The sequence below is a fragment of the Pollicipes pollicipes genome, unplaced genomic scaffold (assembly GCF_011947565.3).
Source record: "Pollicipes pollicipes isolate AB1234 unplaced genomic scaffold, Ppol_2.1 Scaffold_4219;HRSCAF=4965_pilon_pilon_pilon, whole genome shotgun sequence".
Taxonomy (NCBI): Eukaryota; Metazoa; Arthropoda; class Thecostraca; order Pollicipedomorpha; family Pollicipedidae; genus Pollicipes; species Pollicipes pollicipes.
The window spans coordinates 27,541,220-27,558,565 of NW_023596448.1; the positions used below are offsets into that span (position 1 = coordinate 27,541,220).

General features: G+C 54.7%; 2 non-coding genes across 2 annotated transcripts; both read left to right on the forward strand.

Annotated features, from left to right (window-relative positions):
- The first annotated feature begins 9,065 nt into the window (after window positions 1-9,065).
- On the forward strand, window positions 9,066-9,137 carry TRNAM-CAU (transfer RNA methionine (anticodon CAU)). The gene has a single exon. It is a non-coding gene; the product is annotated as a tRNA-Met (tRNA).
- A 1,458-nt stretch (window positions 9,138-10,595) lies between these two features.
- Window positions 10,596-10,667, forward strand: TRNAM-CAU (transfer RNA methionine (anticodon CAU)). Its single transcript has one exon. It is a non-coding gene; the product is annotated as a tRNA-Met (tRNA).
- The last annotated feature ends 6,679 nt before the right edge of the window (window positions 10,668-17,346 follow it).

Below are 17,346 nucleotides of genomic sequence, written 5' to 3' on the forward strand. Positions count from 1 at the left end.
TTCAGGTGTCCAAAACATGTTTTACATCCCGATTAGTAGCAATGCTGATCCGGAAACATGCAACAAAGCAGCCACACCATCAGTTCGCGCTCAGTCATTCGAAGACAGCCGGGCCCGGAAAGTGGCCACCGACGGCGGACGGGAGCAAGGCTCAGACAAGGAATATATGACAGAAGGGCATTCACTCTGTGGATTGGTTTTCAAAGGAGAATCCCCAGTTCTATGGCTCTTGTCACATGGTTTTTGGCAGTTTCAAGGTTGCGAACTAGTTTCCGCCTAAAATGCCGCGACAAGTCTTATCTCCTGAAAAGCAGCCAGCGAAATAAAGGCGCAGGCAAAATCTGTTGTGCTGTGAGCCATCGATTCACTTCCAAAATTCTCACCGCCTATGCTCAGGCCATATTTTGGCCTCTACTTTGTGGAGACAGATGCCTCCTCAATGACCCAAAATGGCTACCCGCTCGTGGAATTTCGGTTCCCCAGGAAAAACAACGTTGAAATGGAAGAATAATCTTGGGAAGCTGGATAGCCTTATTTCCCGAATGCCATAGATCAGTCGGGTGGGCCGGAGTGTGCACCAGTGAGAATCAGCTCTAGATGAATATCTAGAATAGCGGTCATTACATTTAAATAACGAGCGATAACGTTCATCTCTAGTCTCCCGTCGCCCGTCCGGCCGGCGCCTACCCATGGGGAGGGGTCAGCCAGTCAAGTCCAAAGGGGTGGTTCCGCATCTGCCTCGTGCGGTTTGGTCCGTCGGTGTGCAGGCTCCCTGGCCGAGGGAGGGACTGCAAGCCAACGGAGCGGGCTTCGCGAGGTAGGTGTGGGCGGCCCGGGTTTGAACGATTCCGCCGACCGAGCGTGCTGCCATTGGTGGCAAATGAGTCGTAACGAACGGGCTCGCGAGTGGCGAGTCATGACCAGGCTGTACGACTGGGGGAGCAGCGGTGGCGTGTGCGTAATGCAGCTCAGCTGGCTCCGTGGTTGATGACGTCACCTTTATTCGGTGGCTGTGGCGGGGGGCGCGTGATGATCGCTCTGATTATTCCTTGGAAGTTCCTAAGCGGAGAGAACGGCGGCAGACCCGTAGAATTTGGATGGGGTTCGTGTTCGCTAGGGTTTGGAGGATCTCCGACAGTGGATATCGGTGTAAAACTTCAGCGGGACGCGTCAGGTATGGTTATTGCTGCACATACACTGCCTGGGACAAACGGCAATATTCAAAATGCTGAAAAGAAGCGGGGGGGGGGGGGGGATAGAAACGCTGAGGTTTAGGGATAGTTTTGTTGGTTGGCGTCCACGTCATTGTGGTGCCATGCCCCCTCCCCAGTCGATCCACTCCGCCAGATTAGTCCGAACAATACTGTGCGTTTATCGCCATGTAAAGGCGTGGTGTTTGTTGACGTTAAGTTATCGTCAAATGCAGCGAGCAAGGTCGTTTTCGGATTTGTCACGTCTTGGGTCATCTACAGGCGCTGGCACGACCGAGCCATCAACTGACACTGAATGGGAAGTCAAATGGACAATCCGTGCGGTTGTTATGCCACTCGTGCCTGAGTTCCGCGTAGGACGTGCGGCGAAGCAGTGGTGCACAACACGCTGCTCACAAAACCTAGCAGAGCGTCGTTTCGATCCACGGACCTCTGGGTTATGGGCCCAGCACGCTTCCACTGCGCCACTATGCTGGCCGGTAGCCACGGAACCACACAAACGTCGCCTGGTAATTATGACCTTTTTAAACTTGAAACGTATGCGACTACACCCACAAAATGTAGCAGAGCGTGGTTTCGATCCACGGACCTCTGGGTTATGGGCCCAGCACGCTTCCACTGCGCCACTCTGCTGGGTGACCTGCGCGCATGAACAGATAATTCGCCCGTCGTTAGTTAACCCCAAATGCGGCGCCTCACCTGGCGCACCGGTGACCTTCGGCACAGCAAAGAAGAGCACAGGCGGCTCCGCGGCGCCGGGCTCCGCCTACGCGCAGGCTGACGCCGCCTGGCGGGCGGCAGGCGGCAGTGACAAGGCCGGTGCCGGCGGCGGACGCAGCTGGGAGCCGGCGGCCGGCCGCGCCGCCTGCGGGCCGGCTGCCGCTCGGGTGATGGGTCGACCGACCGCCGCTGAAGAACGGGCCATAGTGCCGTGCTGGGGCAGCACAACAATAGTCAGTGGAGTACAAAAGTAGCCACACGGGCACTCATTCAACGCGTCATTACATTACTTTCGCGACGCCATCACGCGGCCAAAAACATCTCGTCAAAAAACGCCGCAGCTCTAGTTTCTTCCTCCAACTCTAAGCACTCACCTGTTTACTGACCTTTTGCGGTGCAACTTAGACGACCCCGTAAGTGTTATTGAAGAAGGTATGAGTGACGTATGTTCATCAAAAAACGACGTCGTGGTCGACACCAGAGATATTATCATACGACCTCTACCACAGCCACCAAATAAAGATGATCTCATCAAACACACTCAGGTATTACGCAGACTTCTGGGGGACCTACGACGCGACCGCAGATGGGTTGTAACGAACGGGTTTGCGAGCAGCGAGTCGTGATCAGGCTGCACGACTGTGGGGAGCAGCGGCGGCATGCGCGTATTGCCGCTCAGCTGGCTCCGTGGTTGATGACGTCACCTTTATTCGATGGCTTTGGCGGAAGGCGAGTGATGATCTCTGGTCATTCCTGTGAAGTTCTTCGACGGAGAGAACTCGGAGAGACCCGTAAAACTGGGTGGGAGTTCTTATTCCTCTACGGTTTGGCGAACCGACGACGATGGAGCTCGGCGTCAAACTTCAGCGAGACGTGTTTATTACTGCACGTCTCTACTGTTTATTACAGACATGTTTATTACTGCACGTACGCTACCTGGGATAAACGGCGATATTCAAGACGCTGAAAGGAAACGAGGGATAGACATGCTGAGATTTGGCGGAAGTTTTTTCGGTTGGCATTTACGTCATTCTGGTGCTATGCGCCCCCCCCCCCCTTCCCTCCCCATCCAGTGCATTCCACCAGATCGACCCGGACAATACTGTGCATTTATTACCGTGTAAGCTCGTGATGTTTGTTGACGTTTAGTCATCGTCAAATGCAGTGAACAAGACCGTTTTCGGATTTGCTATGTCTTGAGTCATCTACAGGTACTAACACGACCGAGCCATCAGCTGACACAGCGTCCAAAAACACGCAGTGGTTGATTCAATTCACCGCTCGCGCGTTGGGGTGGGGTGCTCCCGGGCCTCCCCATACACACCGTCCGCTTGGAACTGTCGTAGCTGTTGGTAAAATCCCCTACTATCCTGTCATCTGCGTGCGCAGACTGCAGTGCCTTACGCACCTGGATGTCACACTTTGAACCTCACGATTCCGGGTATTGATTTCCTGCCATCCAGCTCCCTCCATGCGACACGGACGTCATGTACGCAACGTGTTCACTTCACCAGTCGGTCTCACTCGAAGCATAGTGCCGATGAAGCCTAGAGAATTGGGGGAGAAGTAAAAGTAGTTTACTTGGTCTCTGGCCGTGCGAGACCACGCGGCCAATATCAATCTTCGCCCCGACTAGGGGAGGGGGCTGCAGCCGACCTTTCAGCCCCATCCGGCTGTCCAAGCCGCTCCCTCAGTCGTCCTCAGAGACCGCGCCGCTGGCGGACCGGCCGTCGCCCTCGCTGTCGGTGCCGCAATCCGAGCCGACGCCGCTGCCGGTCTCCTCCACCGCTGGTGCCTCCTCCTCCTCCTCCGAGGACTGGCCGGCGTCCGAGGACTGGATGCACCAGCTGGTCTCAGAGTCCTCGGTGGTGGCGCGACGGACGGGCGGCGCGTGTGGAGCCGCGGCCGATTCCCGGCGACGCGAGGGCCGTGCTGTCAGGGCGAGGAGGTCAGACGACGGCGGTGGGACCCGGGCATTCAGCCGGTGGAAGGCGCCTGCTTTCGAGATGTCACGAGTAGCGGATAACTTTTTTTGTCAGTTTTGGCATGTGCTTCTGCATGTGGAACGAGCTCACACGAGTTCCGTGTGGAACGTGTGGCTTGCGACAAAGTGGCGCGCAAGGCGCTGCCCACAAAACGCGGCAGAGCGTGGTTTCGATCCACGGACCTCTGGGTTATGGGCCCAGCACGCTTCCACTGCGCCATTCTGCTGAGTGACCTGCACGAATGTCCAGATAATTTGCCCGATGTTGATTATTAACGCATCGTTATGTTAGTTCCGTGACGTCACCGCGTGGCTAAAAACATCACGTCACAAAACGAGGCATCTCTTGTTTCCTTCGTTCGAACCCCGAGCACTCACCTGTTTACTGACCTTTCGCGGCGCAGCTTAGACGACCCTTAGTGTTATTGGATAAGGTATGAATGACGTATACTAATCCAATGCGTGTTGGTCGGCGTCAGAGAGATTATCACACGGCTTCCACCACAGCGACCAAATAAAGGCGATGTCATCAAACACGCTCAGGCATTACGCGGACTTCTGGGGGACCTACGACGCGACGGCAGATGGATCGTAACGAACGGGCTCGCGAGCGGCGAGTCGTGACCAGGCTCTACGACTGTAGGGGAGCAGCAGCGGCATGTGAGTAATGCGGCTCAGCTGGCGCCGTGGTTGATGACGTCACCTTTATTCGGTGGCTTTGGCGGAGGGCGCGTGATGATCTCTGTGATCATTCATGGGAAGTTCTTCGACGGAGGGAACTCGGACAGAACGGTACAATTTTGAGGGGGGGGGGGGGGGTCGTCTCCGTTACGGTTTGGCGAATCCACGACGATGGATATCGGTGTCAAACTTCAGCGAGACGTGTCATGTATGTTTATTACAGTACATACGCTACCTAGGATAAACAGCGATATTCAAGATGCTGCAGGGAAACGAAGAGATAGACATGTTGAGATTCGGTGGTAGTTTTGTCGGTTGTCGTTCACGTTATTCTGGTGTCATGCCTCCCCGTCCCCCCCGCCCCCCCCCCCCCCGCTACCGCCCCCCCAGGCAGTGCATTCCACCAGACCAACCCGGACAATACTGTGCATTTGTCGCCATGTAAACGCATCATGTTTGTTGGCGTTTAGTCATCGTCAGATCTAGTGAACAAGGCCGTTGTCGGATTTGTCACGTCTTAAGTCATCCACAGGCGCTGCCACGACCAAGCCATCAGCTGACACCGCGTCCGGAAAACACTCGACGATTGATTCAGGAGCTCACTACCCCCGTGATTGGGCAGGGTGCACCCGGGCCTCCCCATACACACTGTCTGCTTGGAACTGTCGTAGCTATTGATAAAATCCTCTTCCATCGCCGAGTGTTTGGCGGGATGCTGAGTCAGTTGATGGCTCGGTCGTGTTAGCGCCTGTAGATCACCAAAGACGTGACAAATCCGAAAACGACCTTGTTCACTGCATTTGACCATGACTAAACGTCAACAAACACCACGCGTTTACATGGCGATAAATACACAGTACTGTCCGGGTTGATCTAGTGGAATGCACTGCCTGGGGGGGAGGGGGGGGGGGGGGGGAGGCGCCTGGTACCCCAATGACGTGGATGCCAACCAAAGACACTACCGCCAAATCTCAGCATGTCTATGTCCTCGTTTCCTTTCAGCATCTTGAATGTCGTTGATTATCCCAGGTAGCGTATGTGCAGTTATAAAGATACCTGACACGTCTCGCTGGAATTTTACGCCGAGATCCATTGTCGCCGATTCGCCAAACCGTAGCGAAAACGAACCCCATCCAGATTCTACGGGTCTGTCCCCGTTCCCTCCGCTTAGAAACCTCCGAGGAAAGATCAGAACGATCATCACGCGCCCTCCGCCACAGCCACCGAATAAAGGTGACGTCATCAACCACGGCGCTACCTGAGCCGTATTACCCACATGCCGTCGCTGCTCCCCCATAGTCGTACAGCCTGGTCACGACTCGCTGCTCACGAGCCCGTTCGTTATGACCCATCTGCGGTCGCGTCGTAGGTCCCCCAGAAGTCCGCGTAATGCCTGAGCGTGTTTGATGACATCACTTTTATTCGGTGGCTCTAGTGGAGGTCGTGTGATAATCTCTCTGACGCCGAATAAGATGTTTTTTGGTGAGCATACGTCATTCATACCTTATTCAATAACACTTAGGGTCGCCAAAGCTGCACCGCAAAAGGTCAGTAAACAGGCGAGTGCTTTTTTGACATGATGTTTTTGGCCGCATGATGACACCACGGAACAAACGTAATGATGCGTTGAATAGGTGCATGTATGGATACTTTTGTACTCCATTGACTATTGTAGTGCTGCCCCAGCACGCCACTGTGGCCCCTGCTGCAGCAGCGGCCGGTCGACCCATTACCCGAGCGGCAGCCGGCCCGCAGGCGTCGCGGCCGGCCGCCGGCTCCCAGCTGCGCCCGCCGCCGGCGCCGGCCTTGTCACTGCCGCCTGCCGCCCGCCAGGCGGCGTCAGCCTGCGCGCAGGCGGAGCCTGACGCCGAGGAGCCGCCTGTGCTCTCCTTAGCTGTGCCGAAGGTCATCGGTGTGCCAGGTGAGGAGCCGCATTTGGAGATAATTAACGTCGGACAAATTATCTGTTCATGCGACAGGTCACCCAGCAGAGTGGCGCAGTGGAAGCGTGCTGTGCACATAACCCAGAGGTCCGTGGATCGAAACCACGCTCTGCTAGTTTTCTGGGGGTAGTCGCGTTCGTTTCAAATTTGAAAATTATTATTATTATACGACGCTCGCATAGTTCCATTGTTACCGTCCGTCAGAGCGGCGCAGCGGAAGCGTGCGGGGCCCATAACCCAGAGGTCGCACGGCCCTGGCGGCGCCGCACGCGCCGCCCGTCCGCCGCGCCAACACTCTCCGAGGACTCTCTTGTCCAGCGGTTCAGCCAGCCCTCGGACGCAGGCGAGTCTTCGGAGCAGGAGGAGGCACCAGCGGCGGAGACCAGCAGCGGCCCCGGCTCGGGCGGCGGCGTGAGACCGACTGGTGAAGTGGACAGTTTCGTTCATGACGCCCATGTCGCACGGGAGAAGGATCGCAGGAAACCAACAACCGGAATCGTGAGGTTCAAAGTGTGACATCCAGGTGCGTAAGGCACTGCAGTCTGCGCACGCAGATGACAGGACAATTAAGGATTTTACCAATAGCTACGACAGTTCCAAGCGGGCAGTATGTATGGAGATGCCCGGGTGCACGTTACTCCAACACGTGAGTAGTGAGCTCCTGAATCAACCACCGGGTGTTTACGGGACGCTTTGTCAGTTTCTGGCTCGGTCGTGCCAGCACCTGTAGATGACCCAAGACGTGACAAATCCGAAAACGACCTTGTTCACTGCATTTAACGATGACCAAACGTCAACAAACATGATGCGTTTACATGTCGATAAACGCACAGTATTGTCCGGACTGATCTGTCCCGGTCCCACCTCCGTCGTGTGACCTCGTCGCCCTGGCAGCACGGCCCTCCGGCGCCGGGAGTCGGCCGCGGCGCAGCACGCGCCGCCCGTCCGCCGAGCCACCACCGAGGACTCTGAGACCAGCTGGTGCAGCCAGTCCTCGGACGCCGGCGAGTCCTCGGAGGAGGAGGAGGAGGCACCAGCGGTGGAGGAGACCGGCAGCGGCGTCGGCTCGGACGGCGGCACCGGCAGCGAGGGCGACGGCCGATCCGCCAGCGGCGCGGTATCCGAGGACGACTGAGGCAGCGGCTTGGACGGTGGGCTGGGGGTGAAAGGTCAGCTGCGGCCCCCTCCCGCAATCGGAGCGAAAATTAATGTTGGTCGCTAGCTTCCCACGGCAAGAAACCAGGTGAACTTTGCTTTTCCTTCTCCCCCAATTCCCTGGGTTCCATCAGCACTATGCTTCGAGTGCGACCGTACTAATATCATCTAGCCCACAGGATGTCGTCGGGTTCATCGTAGACATAGCTGCAAGCAGCTCATCGCATGACACAGGATGCACCTTAAATAAGCAGGTCATAACTCGGGAGAGCCTGACTGGCAAAGCCGTGCCTCGGTTCGGCACGCTGGCGACAGTCCTAGGCCCTACCTTCAGAGTATCAGGATGAATGTTAGGTGTGGCTGACCTACCCTGTTTACTGCCAATAATTGATTTAACGCACCGCCACATGCCGGAGTGACCTGCCTCAGAAATCAGAAACCGTAGCGAAAACAACCCCCCCCCCATCCAAATTCTACTGGTCTGTCCCAGTTCTCTCTGTTTAGGAGCTTCCGAGATATTACCAGAGAGATCACACACTCTCCGCTAAAGCCACCGAACAGAGATGACGTCATCAACCACGGCGCCAGCTGAGCCCATTACGCGTTGCCGCCGCTGATCTCCACAGTTGTACAGCCTGATCACGACTCGCTGCTTGCGAGCCCGTTGGTTACGATCCGTCTGCCGTCGGGTAGTAGGTCCCCCAGAAGCACGCGTCATGCCTGAGCGTGTTTGGTGACATTGCCTTTATTGGTGTCTGTGGTGGAGGTCGTGTGATAATCTCTCTGAAGCCGACCAAGACGTCGTATCTGCTGAGTAGACGACATTAATATCTTATTAGGTAACACTTAGTGTCGTCCAAGCAGCAGTGCAAAAGACTATTTAACAGGTGAGTGCTCGGAGTTGGAGTTAGAACTGCGTCGTCTTTTGATGAGATGTTTTGGCCGCGTGATAATGATGAGATGATGAGATGAGGCCGCGTGATGGCGTCACGAAAGTAATGTAATGACGCGTTGAATGAGTGCCTGTATGGCTACTTTTGTACTCCATTGACTATTATGGTTCTGTCCCAGCACGCCACTATGGCTCGTTCTTCAGCGGCGGCCGGTCAACCCATTACCCGAGCGGCAGCCGGCCCGCAGGCGGCGCGGCCGGCCGCCGGCTCCCAGCCGCGTCCGCCGCCAGCGCCGGCCTTGTCACTGCCGCCTGCCGCCCGCCAGGCGGCGTCAGCCTGCGCTCAGGCGGAGCCTGGCGCCGCGGAGCCGTCTGTGCTCTCCTTAGCTGCGCCGAAGGTCACCAGTGTGCCAGGTGAGGCGCCGCATTTGAAGATATTTAACGACGGGTGAATTACTTGTTCATCCGCGCAAGTGCTCAGCAGAGTGGCGCAGTGGAAGCGTGCTGGGCCCATAACCCAGAGGTCCGTGGATCGAAACCACGCTCTGCTAGATTTTCTGGGTGTAGTCGCTTACGTTTCACATTTGAAAACGGTTATAATTATCCGAAGGCGTTTGCGCAGTTGCGTGGCTATCCACCAGCAAAGTGGCGCAGTGGAAGCGTGCTGGGCCCATAACCCAGAGGTCCGTGGATCGAAGCCACGCTCTGCTATATTTTGTGGGCAGCATCTTGTGCGCCACTTTGTTTCGCCACACGTCCTACACGGAACTCAGGCACGAGTGGCATAAAACCACATTGAGTGTCCATTTGACTTCCCTTTCAGTGCCAGCTGGCCAGTTGATAGCTCGGTCGTGCCAGGTGATGGCTCGGTCGTGCCAGCGCCTGTAGATGACCCAAGACGTGACAAATCCGAAAGCGACCTTGTCCACTGCTTTTGACGATGACTAAACGTCAACAAACATGACGCGTTTACACGGCGCTAAATGCACAGTATTGTCCGGACTGATCTGGCGGAATGCACTGGCTGGGAGGCGCATGGCACCACAATGACGTGAACGCCAACCAACAAAACTACCGCAAAGTTTTAGCATGTCTATCCCCTCGTTTCCTTTCAGCATCTTGAATATCGCCGTTTATCCCAGGCAGCGTATGTGCTGTAATAAACATACGTGACACTCGTCTGATCATCACTCGCCTTCCGCCAAAGCCACCGAATAAAGGTGACGTCATCAACCACGGAGCCAGCTGAGCGGCAATACGCGCATGCCGCCGCTGCTCCCCACAGTCGTGCAGCCTGGTCACGACTCGCTGCTCGCAAGCCCGTTCGTTACAACCCATCTGCGGTCGCGTCGTGGGTCCCCCAGAAGTCTGCGTAATACATGAGTGTGTTTGATGAGATCATCTTTATTTGGTGGCTGTGGTAGAGGCCGTATGCTAATATCTCTGGTGTCGACCACGACGTCGTTTTTTGATGAACATACGTCACTCATACCTTATTCGATAACACTTAGGGGGTCTTCTAAGTTGCACCGCAAAAGGTCAGTAAACAGGTGAGTGCTCAGAGTTGGAGGAAAAAACTAGAGCTGCGGCGGTTTTTGACGAGATGTTTTTGGCCGCGTGATGGCGTCGCGAAAGTAATGTAATGACGCGTTGAATGAGTGCCTGTGTGGCTACTTTTGTACTCCATTGACCATTATTGTGCTGCCCCAGCACGCCACTGTGGCCCCTGGTTCAGCAGCGGCTGGTCGACCATCACCCGAGCGGCAGCCGGCCCGCAGGCGTCGCGGCCGGCCGCCGGCTCCCAGCTGCGTCCGCCGCCGGCGCCGGCCTTGTCACTGCCGCCTGCCGCCCGCCAGGCGGCGTCAGCCTGCGCGCAGGCGGAGCCTGGCGCCGCGGAGCCGCCTGTGCTCTCCTTAGCTGTGCCGAAGGGCACCGGTGCGTCATGTGAGGCGCCGCATTTGGAGTTAGCTAACGACGGCGAATTATCTGTTCATGTGCGCAGGTCACCCAGCAGAGTGGCGCAGTGGAAGCGTGCTGGGCCCATAACCCAGAGGTCCGTGGATCGAAACCACGCTCTGCTAGGTTTTGTGAGCAGCGACTTGTGCACCACTTTGTTTCGCCGCACGTCCTACACGGAACTCAGGCACGAGTGGCATAACAACCGCACGGAGTGTCCATTTGACTTCCCATTCAGTGTCAGTTGATGGCTCGGTCGTGCCAGCGCCTGTAGATGACCCAAGACGTGACAAATCCGAAAACGACCTTGTTCACTGCATTTGACGATTACTGAACGTCAACAAACACCACGCCTTTACATGGCGATAAACGCACAGTACTGTTCGGACTAATCTGGCGGAGTGCACTGACTGGGGAGGGGGCATGGCACCACAATGACGTGGACGTCAACCAACAAAACTCTCCCCAAACCTCAGCGTCTCTATCCTCCCCCCCCCCCCGCTTCTTTTCAGCATTTTGAATATTGCCGTTTGTCCCAGGCAGTGTATGTGCAGCAATAACCATACCTGACGCGTCTCGCTGAAGTTTTACACCGATATCCATTGTCGTAGATCCTCCAAACCCTAGCGAACACGAACCCCATCCAAATTCTACGGGTCTGTCCCCGTTCTCTCCGCTTAGGAACTTCCAAGGAATAATCAGAGCGATCATCACGCGCCCCCCGCCACAGCCACCGAATAAAGGTGAAGTCATCAACCACGGAGCCAGCTGAGCCGCATTACGCACACGCCACCGCTGCTCCCCCTCAGTCGTACAGCCTGGTCACGACTCGCCACTCGCGAGCCCGTTCGTTACGACTCATCTGCCGCCAATGACAGCACGCTTGGTCGACGGAATCGTTCAAACCCGGGCCGCCCACACCTACCTCGCGAAGCCCGCCCCGTTGGCTTGCAGTCCCTCACTCGGGCAGGGAGCCTGCACACCGACGGACCAAACCGCACGAGGCAGGTGCGGAACCACCCCTGCGGACTTTACTGGCTGACCCCTCCCCACGGGTGGGCGCCGGCGGGACGGGCGACGGGAGAGTAGAGATGAACGTTATCGCTCGTTATTTAAATGTAATGACCGCTATTCTAGATATTCATCTAGAGCTGTTTCTCACTGGTGCACACTCCGGCCCACCCGACTTATCTATGGCATTCGGGAAATAAGGCTATCCAGCTTCCCAAGATCATTCGTCCATTTCAACGATGTTTTTCCTGGGGAGCCGAAATTCCATGAGCGGGTAGGCATTTTGGGTCATTGAGGAGGCATCTGTCTCCACAAAGTAGAGGCTAAAATATGGCCTGAGCATAGGCGGTGAGAATTTTGAAAGTGAATCGATGGCTCACAGCACAACAGATTTTGCCTGCGCCTTTATTTCGCTGGCTGCTTTTCAAGAGATAAGACATGTCACGGCATTTTAGGCGGAAACTAGTTCGGAACCTTGAAACTGCCAAAAACCGTGTGACAAGAGCCATAGAACTGGGGATTCTCCTTTGAAAACCAAGCCACAGAGTGAATGCCCTTCTGTCATATATTCCTTGTCAGCCCTGCTCTCGTCCGCCGTCGGTGGCCACTTTCCTGGCCCGGCTGTCTTCGAATGACTGACCGCGAACTGATGGTGTGGCTGCTTTGTTGCACGTTTCTGGATCAACATTGCTACTAATCGGGATGCAAAACATGTTTTGGACACCTGAAACAGTACCTTTTCCCGAATTATCTTCCTTTACACCACACCACTCCAGAGAAATTCCGCTGGGGAGCTGCCTACTTTAGGTATAAATTGGCTCAACGGACATTTAATTATCCGTCATTTAACGTGGATGATGCGATCTGCTTTTGTGTGCAGGAAGGGGGTAGCCAGAGCCATGCTAAGAGGAACGCATGGTTGACAAAAGCCCCCTTTATGAGGACCCACCCACACACAAAAACTATCCCCGGATGTAGTGTACTTGTTAGCCAGAGATACAGTTTTCTTCTTTCCATTGTTATTTTCACGTTGCAACCAGAACAGAAACCAGAGGCTACTGTGAAATCAATTCTGTTTACATTTTTAACACGCGCACGCGTGGCCTGCTAGATACCCTTCGCTCGGGTGGGGGTCAATTTGACGCCGCCCCCTGAGGTAACTAGGAGAGCTAGAAACACCAAATTCACAGGGTGTGTTGACCTGCACGTGAACTCACTTAGGTCCAAGTCTGAGGTTCCTAGGTCATGACTTTCGGGTGAAATAAGGTCAAACAAGGTTTAGTGCCAGGCTGGTCTCTAAAGTGCCCCAGAACATAGACAGCTGCTATATAGCAAAAGGCCACATGTTCAGGTAAGGTCAGTAGTCTTGTTTGACCTTTCGAAGGTCATTGTGACCAAAATCATTTAAGATTGCTCTGAGTTTTGCATTTGAATAATCGAGAAAGGTTACGCTAGGCAGTGTGTTTCTAAAAAAAAGAAGAAAAAGCCACCAATTTTAGTTGGTGGCTGTGGGAGAGGTCGTGTGGTTATCTCTCTGACGTTGACCAAGACGTCGTTTTTTGATGAACATACGTCATTCATACCTGATTCAATAACACTTAGGGTCGTTTAAGCTGCGCCGCAAAAGGGCAGTAAACACGTGAGTGTTCAGAGCTGCAGGAAGAAATTAGAGCTGCGTCGTCTTTTGGCAAGATAATTTTGGCCGCGTGATGGCGCCACACAACTTATGTAATGATGCGTTGAATAAGTGCCTGTATGGCTACTTTTGTACTCCATTGACTATTGTTGTGCTGCCCCAGCACGCCACTATCGCCCCTGCTTCGGCGGCGGCCGGTCGACCCATCGCCCGAGCGGCAGCCGGCCCGCAGGCGGCGCGGCCGACCGCCGGCTCCCAGCTGTGTCCGCCGCCGGCGCCGGCCTTGTCACTGCCGCCTGCCGCCCGCCAGGCGGTGTCAGCCTGCGCGCAGGCGGAGCCTGGCGCCACGGAGCCGCCTGTGCTCTTCTTAGCTGTACCGAAGGTCACCGGTGTGCCAGGTGAGGCGCCGCATTTGGAGTTAACTAGCGACAACGGGCAAGTTATCTGTTCATGCGTGCGGGTCACCCAGCAGAGTGGCGCAGTGGAAGCGCGCTGGGCCCATAACCCAGAGGTCCGTGGATCGAAACCACACTCTGCTACGCTTTGTGGGCAGCGTTAAATGTTCTGCGCTACTCGTGGCATCCAAAAAGCAGGAACTTTCCACCGGCTGACTGTCCAGGTCCCGCCGCCGTCGTCTGACCTCGTCGCCCCGACAGCACGGCCCTCGCGGCGCCGGGAGTCGGCCACGGCGCCCCACGCGCCGCCCGTCCGGCGAGCCACCACCGAGGACTCTGAGACCAGCTGGTGCAGCCAGTTCTCAGACGCCGGCGAGTCCTCGGAGGAGGAGGAGGAGGCACCAGCGGTGGAGGAGACCGGCAGCGGCGTTGGCTCGGACGGCGGCACCGGCAGCGAGGGCGACGGTCGGTCCGCCAGCGGCGCGGTCTCCGAGGACGACTGAGGGAGCAAATTGGACGGTGGACTGGGAGTCGAGGGTCAGCTGCTGCCCCCCCCCCCCCCGCCCAATCGGAGCGAAAATTAATGTTGGTCGCTAGCTTCGCACGGCAAGAAACCAGGTGAACTCTGCTTTTCCTTCTCCCCCAATTCCCTGGGTTCCATCAGCACTATGCTTCGAGTGAGACCGACTGGTGAAGTGGGCACGTTGCGTACATGACGCCCATGTCGCATGGAGGGAGTTGGATCGCAGGAAATCAACACCCGGAATCGTGAGGTTCAAAGCGTGACATCCAGGTGCGTAAGGCACTGCAGTCTGCGCACGCCGATGACAGGACAATTAAGGATTTTACCAATAGCTACGACAGTTCCAAGCGGACAGTGTGTATGGGGAGGCCCGGGAGCACCCTACCCCATCACGTGAGCAGTGAGCCCCTGAATCAATCGCCGAGTGTTTGCGGGACTCTGTGTCAGTTTCTGGCTCGGTCGTGCCAGCGCCTGTAGATAACTCAAGACGTGACAAATCCGAAAACGACCTTGTTCACTGCATTTAACTATAACCAAACGTGAACAAACATGATGCGTTTACATGGCGATAAACGCACAGTACTGTCCGGGTTGATCTGGTGGAATGCACTGGCTGGAGAAGGGTGGGGGAGGGGGCACATGGCGCCAGAATCACGTGAACGCCAACCGATAAAACTGGCACCAAATCTCAGCGTATCTATCCCCTCTTTTCCTTTCAGCATCTTGAACATCGTTGTTTACCCCAGGTAGCGTATGTGCAGTAACAAACATACCTGACACGCATCGCTGAAGTTTGACGTCGAGATCCATTGTCGTCGATTCGCCAAACCGTAACGGAGACGAACCACCCACCCAAATTTTATGGGTCTCCCCGAGTTCTCTCCGTCGAAGAGCTTCCCAGGAATGACCAGAAAGATCATCACGCGCCCTCCACCACAGCCACCGAACAAAGGTGACGTCATCAACCGCGGCGCCAGCTGAGCCGCATTACGCACATGCCCCCGTTGCTCCCCCACAGTCGTACAACCTGGTCACGACTCGCTGCTTGCGAACCCTTTCGCTACGACACATCTGTCGTCGCGTCGTAGGTATCCAAGAAGTCCGCGTAATGCCTGAGCATGTTTGATGACATCACCTTTATTTGGTGGCTGTGGTGGAGGTCGTGTGGTAATCTCTCTGACTTCGACCAAGACGTATCTGATGAGTGTATAACATTCCTATCTTGTTCAATAATGCTTAGGGCATATGCGCAGCTGTAGGAACGTTTCAAAAAGTGGGGGGGGGGAAGCTCAGGGCGTTCTTCAGGAACTTTTTCTGGAAAACAAGCTCGATGACCGGGGCGAGCGTAGTAGAGATGAACGTTATCGCTCTTTATTTAAATGTAGTGACTGCTATTCTAGATATGCATCTAGAGCTTTTTCTCACTGGTGCACACTCCTGCCTACCCGACCCGTGTACGTCATTCGGGAAATAAGGCTATCCAGCTTCCCAAGATTATTCGTCCATTTCAACGTTGTCTTTCCTGGGGAGCCGAAATTCAACGAGCGGGTAGGCATTTTGGGTCATTGCGGAGGCCTCTGTCTTCACAAAGTAGATACCAAAATATGGCCGGAGCATAGGCTGGTGAGAATTTTGAAAGTACATCGATGGCTCACAGCACAACATATTTTGCATGCATCTTCATTTCGCTGGCTGCTTTTCAAGAGATAAGACTTGGCGGCATCTTAGACGGTAAAGAATTCGGAAGATTGAAACCGCCAAAAACCATGTGACAGGAGGCATAGGACAGGAGATTCTTCTTTCAAAAACCAAGCCACAGAATGAATGCCCTTCTGTCATATATTCCTTATGTGAGCTCTTCTCCCGTCCGCCTTCGGTGGCCACTTTCCTGGCCCGGCTGTCGTCGAATGATTGACCGCGAACTGATGGTGTGGCTGCTTTGTTGCACGTTTCTGGATCAGCATTGCTACTAATCGGGATGTAAAACATGTTTTGGACGCCTGAAACAGTACCTTTTCCGAATTATCTTCCCTTACACCACACCATCCCAGAGAAATTCCACCGGGGAGCTGCCTACTTTGGGTATGAATTGGCCCAACGGACATTTAATTGTCCGTCATTTAACGTAGATGACTTGATCTGCTTTTGTGTGTAGGCAGGAGGTAGCCAGAGCCTTGCTAAGAGGAACACATGGTTGACAAAAGCCCCCTTTATGAGGACCCCCCACACACAAAAAAGCATCTCCGGATGTAGTTTACTTGCTAGCCAAGGATACGGTTTTCCTCGTTTCATTGTTATTTTCACGTTGCAACCAGAACAGAAACCAGAGGCTACCGTGAAATCAATTTTGTTTACATTTTTAACACGCGCCCGCGTGGCCTGCTAGATACCTGCTACTAGATAGATAAAGGTCACATGTTCAGATAAGGTCAGTAGCCTTGTTTGACCTTTTGAAGGCCATGGTGACCAACATCATACAAGACTGCTCTGAGTTTTGCATTTGAATAAGCGAGAAAGATTACGCTAGGCAGTGTGTTTCTAAAAACATAAGAAAAATGTAGGCCCATGTCATTCTAGGCCAGTGATCTATTCTGACCTCTAAAAGTCAATGGAAGATGCATGATGTGGTCCCTGCCGTCAATAAATTCGAAGTGAGCGGCAGAAACATCCCATACAGCAGGCCCTAAAGTAATAAAAATGGTTGGTTTTGACCTTGGTCTGACCTTTATACCTTACCTTAGGTCAACGTAATTTACTCATTCAATACTTGTGTTGCCTGAGAAAGCATCTCAGAGATATGCGGCTTCTTCTTACACTCCATTGTTGCATTAGATTGAGCGATTCCCTACAAGCTGACTTCGCTGAGACCACAGCCTGACTTTAACCTGCCATAGGTAGCGGCCTTGCGATGTGCATCTATATTTTTGATGCCAAACGATCCGCTAATCAACTGTTTAAAGCTATGCAAAACAGAGCGCGGCTGTGCCTCGCCGTTCGGAACCAGTCTGGAAAAACCTTTCGGGGGGGGGGGGGCGAACCAATTTGCCCCCCCCCCCCCACATCCGAGCGCGTGTCAAGGTCAATAAACTGCAGAAATCAGGCGTTTAGCGACCGCATGGAACAACTCACCAGTGTACGTATTTGCAATGGCTTAGTAGACTCTGCATAAACCGATAGAATTCAGAAGCCTATTCATAACGTTTTATCTGCGTTCTACAGACATTGAGGACACCGCGAAA